At 42.1% G+C, this 18,537-nt stretch overlaps 1 protein-coding gene across 9 annotated transcripts in view; it reads left to right on the top strand.

Annotated features, from left to right (window-relative positions):
- Positions 1–18,537, top strand: part of RhoGEF3 (Rho guanine nucleotide exchange factor 3) — a 158,450-nt gene that overhangs the window by 19,522 nt on the left and 120,391 nt on the right. The window lies entirely within an intron of this gene.

Genomic DNA, 18,537 nt, shown 5'->3' with positions numbered 1-18,537 from the left:
TAATTATAAATAAATCACCGATTCGTCTACCGCTGTCTATTGGCCCGTCTGTTAGACAAAAACAATGAGCGCATTGGTCTGTCTGCCAGCCTGTAAACGATTGCCGTCATAAAACAAGCCTTTTGAACCTTGGCTCTGATTGTATCGTTACGCACGGCTTTTTCTCTCAGCTAATAAAATATAGTTACACAGTTCCTTAACTATCCAAACATTTTTTTACAAACTTTCCGTACCTTCATACTATGGGTAACATAAAATCGTCTTGCCTATTTTGCCCCGCCATTGAGGCTGCCTTCAAGTTGTCCAGTCGCAGGATCGTCACTCTGACTAGCCGGACGCTTTTGCTTTCTAGTTAATTTATCACGCTTTATTGTTATTGTCACACATTTATACAGGCTATGTGGTCTATAAGATCTAAACCTTACCGGTCGGGGAGGACAGGGTAATTCATTTAGGTTTTTTAACACTGGAGGCTTTTTTCACACAGCTTCGGTGTCCAGTTCCGATGCTGTGTTGCATCATCTTTTTTCGGACTCATCCAGCTGTATTTGTATCTTGTAGTATTTGACTATCGTCACTTCCGCTGACGAGTAGAATCTGTGACAGAGTGAAATATTCACAGTAAGTAATGTGAGTGCACTTATAATTCGGTAGGGAAAGAAAGTAGACGTAAGCGGTAGTACGAAGGTTACTACCTTATTGGCAGTGGTCGTGAAAGGGAAATTGGTAAGAATCGATGGTGTCTTTTTTCCTGCCTGCCTGCGTCAGGAAGCAGTTTTCAGCGAGGATAAGGACTGGATTGGAGAATGAAAAGTATTTAGAGCACCTCAACCCTCGGGGATTGTGTCGGCATGGACAACGGAATTTATGAAGAAGGTCGTCTCTTCAATATTGAGTGAATATGGCAAGAGAGATCTTCGTTAGCTCGCGTTCTCATCTATCTATAAGCCTAAGCCTTGAACCTCTTCCATTTCGTCTGTTCTGTGCCCTAGCAGGCGCTAGCCGAATATTTACTAGCTCGGTGAAGAATGAAAGGAAACGAAGTCGACAAAGAAAAAAAAAGTCAACGATCTAAGTACTGTGACCGTTCAATTGCTCGATGGAGAGTGAAGATCCAACTGACAGGGGTAAACGAATTAAACTGCAGGAAAATTTCTAGCAGTGGTCACGCTGCTGCCCTAGCATCGGAGGGTCACTAAATACTGCACCGCAATTTAAAAGGAGTATCGATCTAAAAATTTGCCATGAGCATGAAATGCCACAAAAAAGCTCTGACAAACATATTTTAGGTAAGGCCAACACAGACGGTCGGAATGCAAAGGGCACGGCCCGCTCGTAAGGGGGTCTGCGCAAATAGATACATTAAAAATTTTCTTCTTTATGAATATGGCAAGTTTTAAAAGGGATGATTATAAATTGTCATACACTGATCTAGACGCTTTCTGGCTACCTATCTTTTAAATTTTTGAAGACGATGTACGGAAATAGATGGTTATTTTTCTTAACACAGACAGCCATGCTGAAAATAGACACAGACTATTTATTACTGCTAGGAAATTAATTTATTTATGCTAAATTAAACCCTCATTAAATTAACTCAGTTTCTGTAAATCCGGTCAGGTCTCTCGCTCATTTCTATTTGAAGATATCACCGTTCATAAATTCTGTTCTCTAAGCTCTCACCAGTCCACCTTCAAGACAAAAGCCAGGACTTCAATGCGGACTTAAGTATCGCCCGAGGTTAAAGAAGTAAAACAGGTGTAGCTTCACCCCACAACCCAACGCAAGTCCACCGTGAGTCTTTAAAGCCTTCAATCTGGTCTGTTTAAACATAACTGTTCTGGTTCTTGATAGTACTGGAATCGTCGGGACTGTGATCGCCAACGTAGCGAGGGCCCTATTGCTTACGAGTTCATTCATTTTGGTTAAACTTGCGGGTTTAGAAAGACACTAGAAAGACTGTTTAGGGGAAGAACGGTTGTCCTAATCTTTTGCAAACATACGAAACAGAAAGTGGTTCGTTGGCTTGACTTTACATAAAGAGCGGAACTGTACATCTGAGGGACTATGGCTCCTTCTAATGTCGAGATGGAACATCCTTTTCATCGTCTGTGGCCTTGTGTTTTTTTTTTCGTTAGACCACTTCCGGCTAAGCCGGCGTTGCTGCTGTTTCAGGACTCGTCGAAAACGTTGTTTTTCGATTATCTAACGAAAAAGCCTTTCAGAAATGGCTCGTGAAAGCTTTAGGGCGCCCATCAGGGCTGACTAGCGGGTCGCTAGTGGAGTACTGGGTCACAAATCATTTCGTAGGTACTCGCGTAACAAAAGCCATATAAAAACCGTTATAAAAGTATTTACGTTCAACACCCACACGAAGAATAGCCAGACGAGAGCGACTTCAAACTTTGCTTGTTTGCTTGCTCGCTTGAAGCCATGTTAAATAAAAGGAGTAGTCCATTTTTTTACCCAAAAAAATGTTGACATTGGTGTACATTTAAGAAGCAAGGGCTTGATTCGGCACCTACTCGACTAGCCCGGTACAGTCACCTTCCTAGTTTGTTGCGACACTTGATGCCTGCCGTTTTAAGGACTAATTTCATCTAATAGTAACTAGTTATTCTACCGGCAATAATCTCAGCGGATACATTTATAGTATAACTGATTAAAATTGATATTTGTTGCCCTACGCAGGACATAAATTCCTTTTTGAACTGAAGTGTCTCGCCAGGCTTCCTTTCGAAGGAGTGAGTCGGCATCAGCGTAACGATGCTACAAAAGTAGTGCTTAGATAGATAGGAAGCCAGTTTTAAAGCGGGATTAATAAGTCCTTTCATCTACAGCAAAGCTTACAACCCCAATTGTCTGACTTTTTAGTTATATAAAATAAGCAATTTGTAACGGTACTTATTTAATTGTTGAAATAGATGCTCTAATCAGTTAAATAATAAGGACACAGTATGTGATTAGCAATGAAGGGGAATCCATTTGAATCGTACAACGTATGACGTTTTCTGAACTTTAGGTAAGCGTTGATCTCCATGTTTGATATGTACATACCATGAAGATAAGTTAGATATGGCCCTTCCACCTCTGATGGCTATATACGGTCCCAAGGAAGCACCATCACGTATTCATCTTTTGCGAAGTGCCCGTCATCTATATTTAATCGCAAAGCAAGGTCGGAGTAATATGTAAAAGTACGTTAGATGGCACGGCAACGTAATGAATGTAGAAGCTGATGCTTGCAAAGCCTTGAATCAAACAATCATTGTCTAAACGCGTATCTGAGAACGTATTTTGTTCCAGGTCAATCTCTTATTTCGTATATTTACCGACGTCTAACGACCTTGTCGTCTAAGCTGAGAGACGTAACCAGATGATTACTTCGCACCTGAAGAATCTAGTCTTCGACTGTTAGTTATAGCCGCGTTTTATATCTTAATGTTCATATGAGCCTTCAACGAATTCTATTGTTGTCCGACAACTAATAGCTATGTACGATACGAAAAGTTTATTTACTTAGTCTGCCGCTTGAACGAGCATCGATTAACGGACCAGTCGGTGGAAACATCCGAAGAGGCGATGAAAGGCTGAGACGCGTTGCAATTGTTAGACGGCAACAAGGCCCACTAAAGCTTACCACACGTATTACGACACGTAGGAGTGTTCCTCAGTAAAAATCATAAGGATAAAATAGCAGCAGCACACAGCTTCCAAACTCCATATGACTGCGGTCGGCAGTTTGTTTGAGACAGTTAAGCTACCACCTGACAAAGCGATGATAACAGGCGTGTTTCTGTTGCCTTAAGTGTTTGTACTGCTCTTGTGACTGCTGCATAACCTCCTGTCAATGTTATATAAATAATAATAATACAGTATCTAAATGAAACAGTATGCCTCGTCTACGGACGTACGCAGCGGAAAATTTTCCTATTTATGGTGAAAGTTAGGTAGAAAAAGTACTTGATGGCGTCTTTTTGCGCTTACTGAAGGGGTTGGTGAGTCGAAGTTATATGCTACTAATACCTAGGAGTCTATCGGTTGCTCGGAGTGTGGGTACTATTAGCTGGTGCAAACTTTCAATAGGCTGTACTAGCTCTGGCGAGTACAGATGCGTCGAAGTAATCGAACAGGTATGTCCTCGTCAGCTATCTCAGCGGCTAAACTCAAGCGCCCTTCATTTACGCGAGACTATACCGCATACATGGAACACGTACAGATATCTGGGTTTTTAAAAAGTAGCGTATTTGTAATAATGATGATGATTAGTAGTTTCGATATCGTGAAGACGTCCTGAAATATGTGGTTTTTTACCCGTTTTATCGAATATTATTCGTCGGATCTTTTCGAATGGTGCAATTTACGGCAGCAAAGAAGTACTAGATTCATTGACGGAGGCCTTCTTACAGGGAGTGCATATAGGAGACAACCAATTTATTTTATTTGCATAAGAGACGACCGGACGAGGGGCAAACAGAATTCAGTATCGATTTACAGCTTCTGTTATGAACTTATTGAAAGCTGAATCTATTTTTCGTGTTTGCTCAACCTAGTCATCGCCAGGACTGCTATCCGCTGTGCACTGAAGGTTATAGAGTGTGAACAAGGCTGAATTAATTCAAGCAGCATATGCGTATACTACAATGCATGTATGGGAAGCATATCTAGGAGCCTAACCCGCAAACTAAATACCGGTTCAGCGGCCTAGTTTAGAGCCTGCCTATTATGAACTCTTTATTTACTACATTTACACAATATTGTAACAGCTATAGTCATAGCCAAAAGTCACCGCTGCTGCTGCTGCTGTTGTTGTTGTATCTACGATTGCCATGATAGCAGCGAGCAGAATACGCCACAACGAAATGATGGCAGACACCGTAATGCCTCTTCACTCACCTTCTAGCTTCAATAGAAGTTATTACACAAGCCGATTTGAAATGATGGTACATCCATCTTGTCTGTACAAACCGCCTCAATTCTATGTGCTTCAACAGAGCTGTTCTCGATTTCACACGTTCACAAAGAATTAACAGCAATTCAACAGGAGAGCGACGGCTTTGGAGCCCAGGAAGGTACTACTTAGCCCACACAGAGCCGGTCTGATGAATGGGGCCAACGAAAGAAGGGCTAGCACGGAGTCTGTACCATTACAATCAGTAGTACCCCGTTATAGTAACTTAATGGCCGTTTGTGACAGGATTGACAATGCTGAGCTCGCATGTTTACATATATATATATATATATTCATTGTTGTGTTTTCTCACCGGCCATTCGCCTTACCCCCCCCCCCCATTGCCTTTATGATTTTTTTCTAAGAGGGACCCAAATCAATCGGCAACTTCATTGTCAACTAATATTTAATATGCTAAAATAACCCATACACCGAAAAGTATACAATAAAGTGTATTAAACTGAATTGAAGAACACAAGTACATTCTGCCCGATAAAGAGCTGGAAAGGCGAAAGCTACCGTCAATCTCGGTTGCTAATAGTTTATTAAGCATCTTCCAAAGCAGTAGTCAAAAGAGTAAAATATATATAGATAATATATACGTTGCGTGCTTTTTGATGAGATATCCATTTAGTACCTGAAGTTTCATACTGCTGATTGATACTCGAAGAGACAACTTATTGGATCGAGTTCATAAATATATATGTAATGTTAAATAAGCAATTAAGTGAGTCATCAAGCGTAATTCTAAGCAGACTCTGACGCTTTACTACTGTTAAATGAGGAGCCAATATAGGCAATTTCCATTTACTTGAGTAAATGACCGATCTATACGATTAGAGGCTACAAGAGAACATTTATTAGGGTTTTTTTTTCTGAAAACTGACGCGAGGTGGTATATCTACCTTACAATGGACTCCGGGCCTGAGTACGCTACATGAGTAATAAGGCTGTATGAACAAGAAGTAGATTTTTTCGAAAATCACTAGTAAAATGTTCCTTAAGTTAGTTAAACGGTAGGTTACAGTGGGCCTTGAGGATCTTCTCTATATTCTTACGTATTTGAGATTCCCAAGTAGTTAGAAATAATAACCTTTTCTATATATGAACAATGACAGTCGTTTATTGATGTAAATTGTTATAAAAAGTCATTGTGATTGTTATCATACGTGGATCTCGGCATGCTTTTCAATTAACCCGGCCCCTTTATTTAAGTTTCCCTTAATAACTTATAAATATGAAGTAATAATAATAAGCAGAGATTGTTTACGTTGATTTTTGTTTCATGATCATGTCTATCGTTTTGTCAGCAAAGTGCCCAATGTTAATGACAGGACACAATTCATTTATATGCATCTTTACAGAGAGTATAGGAAATTTTTGTTCTGAAAAAGCTTGTGTTTATCGGCCGTTGTCGCCTTAACCGCTACCGTTCGCACTTAACATTGCTTGCGTTGTTAGCTACGACAGTTGCAAGCAGTACCCGCGCTCTTCACCTCGATAAAAGCAGTGGAAGTCCTGTTGCAATTATAGAGCAACAGGGCTTTTTTTTTGCTGCCGATGGTGATCATATTGGACAATGGGTTGACCGTATTCGTATTTAAAAAACGGCTGAAGAAAGATTCAAATCTCAGTGAGCCCAGCATATACACGTCGGTAGCTGACGTCAACGGTGGTCATGATGTTGATGGCGGTGGTGATGAAGCTTTCCTGGTAACTTCTATTGAACGCTTCACGCATTATTGCCATTTTTGCAACTAGTGTTGGTGTTTCTTCCACTACTGCCCCAGTAGCAGTTGTCTTCTCTACGACAGCCACTGTTCAGGCCGCTCGTAATGTTTGATGTGACCCTATAAAATGATAGCCGACAGAAGGACAATGGCCATGGAGCCTGCAGCTGAAGCTACGCGATAGACTGGTCGCGCTGAATAAATGAGCGCAAAACACATGTTATTGTTACGTAATAGAACAATTAGTGTATGCATTTTTGAGATAGCTGTTCTACTACTACTACATACGTGTTGGGTTTGTTGTCGTTTTTACTTTTGGGGTTCCTCGTCGAATATACCGAGTCTATCGAGTACGTTCGATCAACAACACGACAGACGGCCAGACAAACACAGTCGTCACTGGCGCTGACTTAGATCGTACCCCTACCATTACCAACATGTAATAACAGCAGCTTATAGTACTCGTCGTTATCATACGGATTCTGAAGACGACATTGACCCTGGACTAGGTGCTGTGTTGATCGACGAAGTGATGAGTTGGGCCGAACCATCCGGACTTTGTTATCGACTATGAAGCGTTTGAAATTATTACTATGGTTCCCACGGGTGTTGAAAGTTGCCTTACTGCATGTTTTTAAGGGTCACTTTGACTTGCATATGAAATCTCATTTATGCGCCATTGAATCGTTCTCTAGGCTTCTATCTTACAGTGAATTAGCGCTAGCGATTATTGTAAAATATAAATATCTCCAATTTGTATATCATGCTAATGAAAACTTTTGATAAAACTATAAATACTTGGAAGTCTTAGTTTCGGAAGAGTCTGATTATGCCTTTAAGTAATGAGATTATTATTCAAGGGCTATTTTTTTTTTTTTTTTTTTTAGTAACCAGGCAATTCGTGATTACATTTTTCAAGGTAAATGATTAGCTATGACGGTGACTTAAAGTCCAGGCTAGAGGAACTTGAACAGCCAAAAGGCAAAGGGTTTATGCATATCTGTGAAGATCTTTGACGATCACGTTCTTCATAGCTCTTCACTCCGAGTTCGTTCGTTAATGAATGTTTCTTGAACAATGGAAGGAGGACCTTTGCTAGCGCTATCATCGAAAAGGCTATGACGGCAGATTATGAGGGGTGGATCTGCCGACTCGAGTAATCAGGATTTTGGCTTGAAAAAAGACAGCTGCTATTCACGACGATTTCTACCACTACGGTTTGGTACTCGGTCGAATACTCCTGAGGAAAGGCGACGCCGATGAATTGATGGACTGTGTGCTGTCTCAGATCAACCTCGAACAGAAACTGGTGTCGATAAAGCAGAGTTAAACCGAACCGTGTGGCGCTGAGAGCCGCCTCCTGCTCCCAAGCTGGTAGCCGTTGAGTGAGAAATATGTCGCCGAGAAATCTGAAGGCCACGGGCGAAGTCAAACGAAGGCTTGACGTCATCACGGGTAGCTTCAGAGTGATTGCATACTAACTCGTCTGTTTATCCGTCCTGCTGTATCGGGTCGAGTTATGCCACATCCTGCTACCCTATCGCTCTGTTAGACGGATAAACAGTCAGACTATTTTCGTCCTTTGGCCAGAAGAGTCCTTACGACGTTCTAGTGCTTAGCCCACTTAACACGTGTGACCTGGCCTAAGCGAGTCGATGTGTTGAGGCTACTGGCACGGGACGAGAAATGCTGTTGTCAAGACAACAGCTCAAATGGCGTGAATGGCAGAAGAAGATACCAGGCGGCTTTTGGAATTGACGCACGCTATGACTCCCTCGACTTGAGGGATGCACGATGACACTTACGGGAATCTATCCCTGTCGACTGCTGTGTCTTTGTCGCGTAGATGTTGAAGGGGTTAAATTAAAGAAAACCTAGAAACCTTGCATGTAGATTCAGCTATCCTTTTTAACAAGTGATCCTTTGCGTGCTCGTTTATTGGAGAGGACTTGAGATGATTGAGGACATATTTTTTTGGCATGACAGGGCACAGCACACCTAAGAGAAGTAATGAATATCGCCGGGCTACTATATTTTGTTACGAATTTCTACTGCAGCTTCCAATAAAAAAAACTCTCTGCAATAACGTTTAGAATTTTCATTTAAGCCTTCTTGACTCGCCGTTTTATTTCGTGTTTAGCGATGCTATGGTACAATAAGACTGTTTCGTATACCAATTCAACACTATAAATAAACTGAGAAGTTCCTCTAGTTGTAGTATCCGTCCGCCCTAATGAACGGAAATTCTCACTTAAATATTCAATCATTTTCTGAAATGTATTACCAACTCGTATTTGAATCGCATTGCAAATGGCGAACAGAAAAAGCCGAACATCGGATATATCCGTGCTACCGAACGAAGTTTAGAGGCCGAAAAGTTAAGCAACGAGTACAATGGAAGTAAGCAGGTCCGTGTTTCCTGGAACGGCAGCCGTACATCGCGAAAACCCTATGTCTTCATAAAAAGCGCTTCATAAGCACACCTCAGGCCTCACACCTGCGCGTTGCGCAGAGGAAGGCACAGAAGTTGGAAGGTTGGCCAATTTTGGACGATCTTTCGCTAACGCCGGTTGTCCGTAACTGGGACTCAATTAAGTCGTTGTATCATATTGAGTGGCGGCCGTCATTGGACAGCTGTAGAGCTGCCTTTGCTCCTTTTATGTTCGCTAGAGAATCTATGATGTCGGCATCGCCATCGTCCTTGGGCGGGTGGCTCTACGAGACGTTAGGCCATATCGACACGGTACATGCCATTGTAGTGCTGTCCCTTATAGCGAAGCCGTATCGCGTGATGTGGTTTAAGTGCTCGTACGCTCTTCCGCCATAGCCTGAGCTCCTGCATCTGTGGACCGTAGGTTAGCACAGGACAGGCGAAATCAGTGTATTTAGAGTTTATCGGGGCTGCTATTACAGAAGTTCAGAAGCAGTGGTATTCTATAAGCAGTAACGATGGTGGCACGCTATCCTATTTGTTATCGTTAATTTATTCCTAGATGTTAAGTTTACCTCGAAACATTGAACCTTGAAACATTGAAACAAAAACGACTACTATAACTCTACTCCATATTAAACTAGCATCCACTCGTCACTATCATCATTACTAACTGTGCTTTAAATCTCACAAATTTTATCTCGCAGCCAATCTTTATCTTTATTTTTTAAAGATTCCCCATGGATCAACAAGTTACTTCCTGTTTGAAAACAAATGTCTTCGTTGGTCGATCTGTTTACTTGATCAGCTAATAGCATTTTTACCTTCAATGACTCCTCCGCTTACCTGAGACTGCTCACTCATAAACTGTAATTATATCGAAAGTAGGATTTTATATTCAGACCCGTTACGAATTGGTTCAGCGTTCGAATCATATATTCCGTATACTGTCTAGGGAAGCGCGCGACCAATCGACATTATTCCTGGCTAATGTTATAGTCTTTGCAGTTTGTTGTTTTGTACTGCAATTGTCTAAGCAAGCGATTTTCACCCGGACGGCTACCGTCGCCGTAAACTTATATTAGAAGGTAAACTAGCGGTGTTAGCTTAATTAAATGCTGATTCTAGCGTCTGGCTAGTATCGGCTGTCGCTAATCACAAACGACATGCTTTTTACCATCTCTAGTGCCAGCTATCACCATAGGCAATGGTGGCTTTATTGCAGTAGCCGTTTCTAGCTAATAGAGTAAGTAATTGCGCGTGAGTGGCGGAAGGAAACGGGATAAGACGATAAGAAAATGGCGGAAGTGCTACATGGCACGGATATACTCACGGTAATTTGTTCCAATGATGAAATCTATGGCGTATTGCCCGATTAGACGAGCTGCCGGCTGAAGCAATCTCTTCCTTCCTATTTTTCCCTGTTCGATCTATTGTTCGACTGCTCGCGTTCGGCTCTTCCGTATCTTGCCCCTCAGATAAAACTATTCTCTTCTTGAACTAAGCAACGTTACAGACAAAAATCTTCGCTAGATCCGTTGCAGTGCGTTTATTTGCTACTTTTTGTTATCCATTATCCTCATTGCATAGGGAGGGATAAGAAACAGTCCTCTTTTGTTAAGAAGTAGTTTGTTTGTGTTGAGGGGGCAAAGGCGCCTCAGTACGAAACTTGTGTGATGATTCGCTAGGCTCGTACCGCTAGCAGCTCCGTAAGACAAAGGTCTCGTTGAAATCAATGCAAATGCTCGCCGTCTAGTGAATAATCCAAGTATAAGTTTCACGAGTTATTGGAGCCGGCAGAGTGTAGTAAATCTAGCGACCTATGATTATCTACTTTACGATTTACAACTTACTATTATATTTTCTTTTAAATGATAAACCGAGTGTTTGCTGTCTCATTGTTGCGATTCTCGTGCGCCTTTATTGCGCGTTCCTTTTCCCCTTTCACCCATTATTGCTCTTATTATTGTTCTACAAATAAAAATGCCACTAGCAGCAAGATAAAAAAATTAAGTATTAAAAAAATATTTCTCTAATTATTTAGTGGCGTCGTTGTTACTATTATTATTATTCCTTGTTTTGAATGCTCCTCGCGTATTGGTGGCTTGTGCCTTTACGGTACCGTTCGATATTTAATTATATCAAATTTTCGTCCCTGCGAACAGTTGAAACACAGTGCAACATCTATTTAGGGGAAACGACTGAAAAAGATTTACGCTGATCCGCTTTATAGCTCTCGAGACGCTGCACGTAAGTGGGGGTTGTGGGACAGTATCAGTACAGGATAACGTGCAATATCAAGATATCCGAATTAGCACAAACATGCGTAGAATTATCGATGAACAAAACGTGTTTCGAATTCGAGACTACGCTTACTTTGTTCCAGTATAGCTTTTAGTCCCATAGAACAACAATGTAACAAATACTTACTATTATGACAAGCAAATGGGTGGCTAAACATTTTGTTCGTGTTGGCAAAAAGGTCAGTTTTACTTAACAAGTCAGTAGTTCAACGAAACAAACAAATCGATACTATTGATTTGCCTTATAATTGTGAGTTTACAGTGGGCTCGGTGCTGGGGACGTTCTTTTTGTAATAGCGAGAATAACTCAATGATCGGTGAACGTTTGGCAATTGGCTAACGAGGGGCTGTCAAAAACGACTGAAAAACAATAGCACTGTATACCAACTAGCCCGTTGAGCATTAGTCGCAGCTGTAACAGAAAAAGTGCATTAGTAAAAGTGCACAGCTTGGCGAGAGTACGCTGGGAACACATTACGAGATTCCCTATTTTTCCCAACGGTACGGCTTTGCTGACCGTACCGCAGAGTCACGCTACTGCGTATCAATGAGCAGGATGATTCAGGCGGAGAAGAGACTAGTCGTTTAACTAGGATACTTGGGTTATTCTAGTTTGAGCGCAGTTGGCATGAGTTAACTTTCTACCCATTCTCTCAATAGCCGTCACGGTCGCAGAATGTTTCCTAATCGCCGGCATCATTGGGACCACAACCGTCAGTTCTGTTTGCAAAGACGTTCGAACGGCGGGCTTCCTGCGGAACGCCGCTAGCACAAAATACTTGTCACTTTTTCGGGCAACGTGATAGGTTGAAGCCATCGAGCACTAACCCGAAGGAGGACAGGCAACGAGACCTTAAACGAACGGAGCGTGCGCTGTTATAATAGGACGGGTTTCGGGAAGGAAACAGGAGATGCCGCTGACACAGGAAAAGTTCTTCCATTTTTCCGATGACGAGCCACAGAAAGCGCCCTTTTTACTAACATAGGTATATCGGTAATACGACCTAGAAAGGTAGAAAGACAGAATCAACTTAACGAACATGACAGGATAAGTTTAGCTCATTACACCACTAATCAGATTAAGTACTTAGGGAATTAATAGTCTATTGTTGTTTAAAGATAGATTGGTTATTATTAACAAAATGAAGTCTGTTCTGCCTCGATGACGATCGTGGTAGTAATGATCTAGAAATAACGTTGTTTTTTGTTCAAGTTTAATTTAGATTCATCGTAATCCTGCCATGGTACGGCTAGATCTTTTCCAAAACCAGTTCCATCCATCCATCCATCCATCCATCGTGGTCCATATGTGTGCTTTTGAGCCAAGGGTATTGAAAAGGATTATTAGTGTGTAAATGCTCCATAGGCTTAAGTTGAGGAGGAGGAAGATCTTTAGGGATGTCGATTAAGTTCGTTGTTCGTTTAGACGGCGCGGTGTTACATAGAGAAGATTAAGTCAGCGAAAGAGGTGCAGATATATATACAATGTATGTGATCATTTACGGACGAACCTGTTTGTAGACTAGATGAAAACATCTAGACTGGGATGCCGTTGTACATTCTCTTAGCTGGGACCGGTTTCCATGTCCCGAAACTGACGCTAACTATACACTGCTAGATATATGAGGAAATTAATTTTAGCATTTTGGCGAACATGATTGAAAAGTTTATGCCACGTGTTCGATCCGACAAGAGGTCCATCCGATTGTTTTTAAGCAACCCTGTGTGGTGAGAGCGTGCTAAAACAGTTGGGAAAAGTAATAGTCTACTAAAATGCGATACTAGAGATTTCTCAATGTAATTCATATGGACGTCATATAGAGATATAAAAAAAAAAAAAAAAATAGTGTTACAATGTAATAATATACCAAAAGCGGCAGTGTACTCGAGATATAGTAATTTTCGCCTAACGACTATTACCGTAATAGGTCATGACCATTGGACAACCTGCATGATCGGGAGCTGTCAATTGTAGTGTGCCAGCCAAACACATAGCTATCAGCGAGTACTATCAGAGACAGTCAGAATCCTGAGTGAGAACAACGATGATAAAATAAATCTTGAAAATGTAAAGGAACGGAACACGACGTGCCTAGACAATATTTGGCATGTTACTGTCATTCTCCTGTCTCAATCTACGCTCTATTTCTTTCACATAGCCTGTAGCTTACTATGATAGAATAGAATAATGATTCATTCTTATCCGAAAAATGGAAGGTTGACAGTGAGAAATAATAATTAAAAATTGCAAGTGATCATTAGCTACGGCCTTATCCTTGTCCTTTAAACAAAAGTCCTCGATTGTTGAGTCGCTAATCCCAACATCTTTTCTTTCTACTATTATAGCCTCACCAAAAATGAGCTGTATTTAAGATAACCTAAGAGCATTATATACAAAAAAAAAAAGTAACAATCTATGAAGTTGCGAGTTTCGTAACGACTAGCTTGAAACGCTTCACGTCGACGACAAACGTCGTCTTGAAGGGTATTATGATACCAGTGTTTATCAGCTACATTCTACCCATTGCTGATTAGCGTTAACTTCTGGCTACAGCGATAACTATAATAATAAAAAGTTGATGGCTATCTCTGTAAGAGGCACGAAACAAGCGCTGCAAATTTTATCATAAATATTATGACCGGTTTAGAATCATACGTATCCTATGATGAATGCTAACAGAAAAGGTTGTGATATACTATATTGGAGAATATCCACGAAAGGGTTTGGAGCAAGTCGAACTTCGGTTTGTCTGTGCATTAGCCTGTAGCTAAAACCGTAGTTATTGTACCTTCAAACCAACTGGCGTGGCCTCTGTTAGCATTAGGAGAGGCTCTCACCATCATCGTCAACAGATGATGCCTGCCCGTGGGAGGGTCCGCTTCGTTTGGCTGGTTTTTTCGAACAAACGCGAGCGCCAAACGCAGCGCACATTGACTGCTATCTTAAGTATTTAGAATCAGTTAACCAACCGCCCGGACCACTCATGCCAGTTGGTGATGTTCGGCTGCCGACGCCGCTGTTGAACTCTTCGCGATGTCTGTCCTCTCTTCTGCTCTGTATCTTCTTCCGAATCTTCATTCTTAGCGAATTCTGCTGCGCTTGATCTAACTGAATGTGTGCGCCCTTTAGTTGTCACCACTGCCCCGTTGCTCCCAGGGGAAGCGCAAGGCAATTCTAGTCGCCTCCTTTGCTAGTAGCGCGAAACAATAGTACCGGTAAGTAATGGCAGAAGCTTTGCCGCCAATTTTTCTCTGAGAAGATGCGTCAGTCGTAGGTTTATGCCGTTTTGGACGAGCTTGACTGGACCATCCAAATGGTCACCGAACTCCTTGATTCCTTCGGAGGCCACGGCGTCGATATCGCCGGTCAGCCGCTCCGGCAGCGGCGACTTCATCAATTCGCGCCCCCTCGTTCGTCTTCGCTTCGTTGTCGACGTCGCAAAAACTCCTGGCTTCTTTTTAGACGTTTCAACATCCCGTTAGGGCAGGCACTGTCGGGCCACGCGCAGACGAACAGATAACTAGCCGTAACAAAGAGCTAAGCATGTCATACGAGATAATCACCACACTGAAGCCATAGAAACGAATGGTCGAACATGACCAAACGAAGGGGCAAAGGTTGCAGTGGGGCTAATAAAGAGCCAAGGATATATTGTGGCCGTTGCGTTTGCCTTTGTAAGTACAAGCGCTTTGCTAAGCCATATATCAAACACGATAGTTGGTTATAGTGCGTCAATGAAACGTACCCATGTCCCTAACCAGGGTTCTTGGTTGCCTGATTTTGCTTAATCATTTTAGAATGATATAGCGAAAACATGGGGAAGTTATGATGATTGAGCAGTTGTCTACTGTTAAACAACTATTAACGAGACCACCAGCGATTCACAGTTGATGTCCAGAGCTCGGAAAAAATAGAATGAAACGGACCGGGCTTTGCAAGTTAAAAAAACATTAGAAAGAAATAACTTATCAAGTATTTGAAAAAAAAATTTAAACTAAGTTCGATGTGGAACAGTTTATTAAGAAATGATTCGGTTCTATAGCGTGTCTTGCTTAATTTCTAATGTAACACAATTGATAATAATGAAACATTGTTGGCAGCGGCCACTCGAGTGGCTTTTCCGATGGTTTCACTTAAGACATCTAACGCTTGCACAACATACTATTAAGAGATTAGCTCGTTCTTTAAGTGGACAGTTCACACTTGTGGCTACGTCTCCACTAAAGAAAGTAGCCGATCTCTACCATGCTAACGTAAACTATGTATTATAGGTAATTGAAAAAAAAGCTCATTGAACTTTTCTTTTTGTAGATTTTTATCGCACGATGCCTTCCCTAAGTAAAAGAATCTTCGTTTTCAGCAAAGGCGTTCTCCAACCTACGTTTTTAAAAAAAAACTATTACGAGGCCGCTGGGAATTTTTATGTAGGCGGCTATCCAGAAGAGACTAATGGCTGAGGATTCCGTATCGCGGATTGCTGTGCACACTCATTTCTGGTTACGGTTATGTCCTCTTGTGCCAGTTTAACAGAGAAGCAGGAACGCTAGTTTTTAACAGTTTTACGCTTATACTTTAGCAGCTGCTGCGTGTCACCAAACGTCCTCCATCGCGTCGTTAAATACACGAATATTGCAAACTTCCCGAAAAAAAAAGGTTTATTGAAGGACTGCACTGCAACATCTTTCCGACAGAACCTATTTGCTGCGTCCTATGGAATCGCAAGTCGTAGTGATCATCGCAATCGCAAAAAGTACCACATCGTTTTCTGCTGATCGCAAAAAATTCGCTCGGGTAGGCTTGTATATGCCGCTGTGATAACTTAGTGGATAACGTATTTACGTGCTAACTTTAGCGACGAGTTGTAACCTAGGTTCGAGCCCGGGCGTTGACAGAATTTGATTTTTGCTGGAAGCCAGCCAGCCAGCCAGCCAGCCATCTATCTCTCTGATGCAATATTCCTAACGGCGATACCAGATGTAAAACTCGAAACGTTGAAGTAGACTAATGTGTGTTCTGATGCTTACCGTTTTCTGTTTCTTTGAATGGAAGTACCCATGGATATTTTATTTTTGATCAAATATTCGGCGACTTCGTAAAATAATTCCTTTGTAGATGCTTGTTGTGGCCAATGGCGAGCGTTTCATTATTGAATGAAAGGAAACGGAAGGATGATTGCTTCTGCTAAATATTTCATGCGTGTACGAACAATTCCGAGGGCAGAGTTCAAAATTATGTCCTGTTTACTGCAGCACACTCGACACGGATGTCGGAAAATCTTGAAAAACGTATCACTGGTAAGCCTATAGATATACGAGAGGGTCAACAATTTTATGAGATACTTGCTGATTTTCCTACACATTTGTGCTTCTTCTCTTTTGTCATACAAAACTAAAAGGAAATTGTTTAATAGCTTATTACAGGCTTATGAACCGTGAAAAAGGCAGAAAACAAAAGTTGGACAACAATTGGCTCATGTTTCTTTGTTTCACGCGCCAACAATTTGAAGGTGGCAGAGAGAATAAACACTGAGCGTTTATAGGTAGCTTCTGCAAGCGATGTTTCTGAAGTGTGAAAAAGCTGGGCGGTAAAGAACAGCGTGGCGAGCCTGCCGAGGAACTAGCTCACTTCCCAGCGAATAACCGCTTCCTACCATTGTACTGATGAGAGGAAGATAATTTGTACGTTGAATTACCAGTCCTCATGTTCCAGGCTTCGCTGCGTCAAGATTGCCTTAGCAGACAGTGGCGGTAGCGTATAACCTCTCTCACTTTTCCGAATGAAGGCTGCCAAGGAAGCTCGGGCTTACTAGCCGGCTGAACTACTTATAAAGCTTACAAAGGGGCTAAACTACCACTTTGTGGGTGAAGAGTTATAATCGCAATTTTGTTACTGTGGGAGCAGCAGAAGAATGACTAACATTAGCTTTGTTATCATTCTCGTCCTCGTAGCCATCTGGCGACTGTTATTGTTAATAATGATCGTTACGGTTATAATGACAGTGATGACGATGATAAAATACGGAGTGTGTTGGAATCCTCTGCATGGCCCTGGCCTATGAAGCGCTAATTTTTTTGTATAAACTCAACGCTAACTGGGTTAGTTCCAACTTGATCACGATCGTTTATTTCGAGTTAGCATAAGTTGTAGGTCGGAACAACAGCGGGAACGCAAAGATCAGGATGTGGCCTATGAATTATGGCACAATGTATGCGTGCTTCAGGCAGCGAAAAATAGATGGGCTGGAGAGGCCGCGTGTGTCTCACGACAACAGGATTCTGTTCCAAGCGGCGGCCCAAGTGTCAAAAGTGCACAAGTAAATGCGCGCATTCTAATATAATGTGTACAATTAACGTGGACAATGGAAATAATACAAAGATGTTTCCTCGTCCTTTGCCGTTTCTCCGGGGTGTTTCTTTACTGTTATAACAATATGAAGGCCGAACAGCTTTTTTGGCCTGCCGCCGATCAGAACCGAAACTCGGGATGCGGTAAAACGTACAAGGCTTAATGTGCTACGCGGGACAGAAGATCTGATTACGCCTGTCGAGTGTACGGATATAGGTGCCTCGCTGAGCGAATGGCTAGCGTACTAGCGCCGCTATCTCTCGAAGGAGCACCGGTGCGCTTCGTCATCTATTGCTGCAAGTGACAGTCACGGGTGCCACCATCTGCGGCCGAAAGACAGGGCATTGCTTTTGTACCCAACCGGCCTTACTTGCTACAATACGTCATTTGCAGATGTAAAAACAGATGGGAAAAGAGGGGCGAGGTCGACAAGAGTGGTCCTATGAAGCGTTTCTTGCTAGCTTTTGTGGATAAGGAGATCATTGAGGACGTGCTTGGTTTGTGCCACATATCCGAGTACCTTGCACTCATATGTCATCTTTGTGGTAATATATCCGATTATTCTTCAACGGCCTGAACTACCTCACGCTTACCCCTTTCGCCTACTGCTCCTGCTGCCGCAGTGCTAGTCGCGGTCGACGACCTTGCCACCCATATGCCTCTCATAAAAAAGGCTTCGAAGGTATGAACGTCTCTGCGTGTTTAGCATGTTTGCATAGAGCGCGCTGCTTACCCTTTAAGTTTCTTTTTGGCTTGATGCACCGTTTACTCTTCTG

The sequence above is a fragment of the Varroa jacobsoni genome, unplaced genomic scaffold (assembly GCF_002532875.2).
Source record: "Varroa jacobsoni isolate VJ856 unplaced genomic scaffold, vjacob_1.0 scaffold_193, whole genome shotgun sequence".
NCBI lineage: Eukaryota > Metazoa > Arthropoda > Arachnida > Mesostigmata > Varroidae > Varroa > Varroa jacobsoni.
Note: the sequence above shows the minus strand (reverse complement) of the source record. Positions and strands in the feature narration are given on the sequence as shown.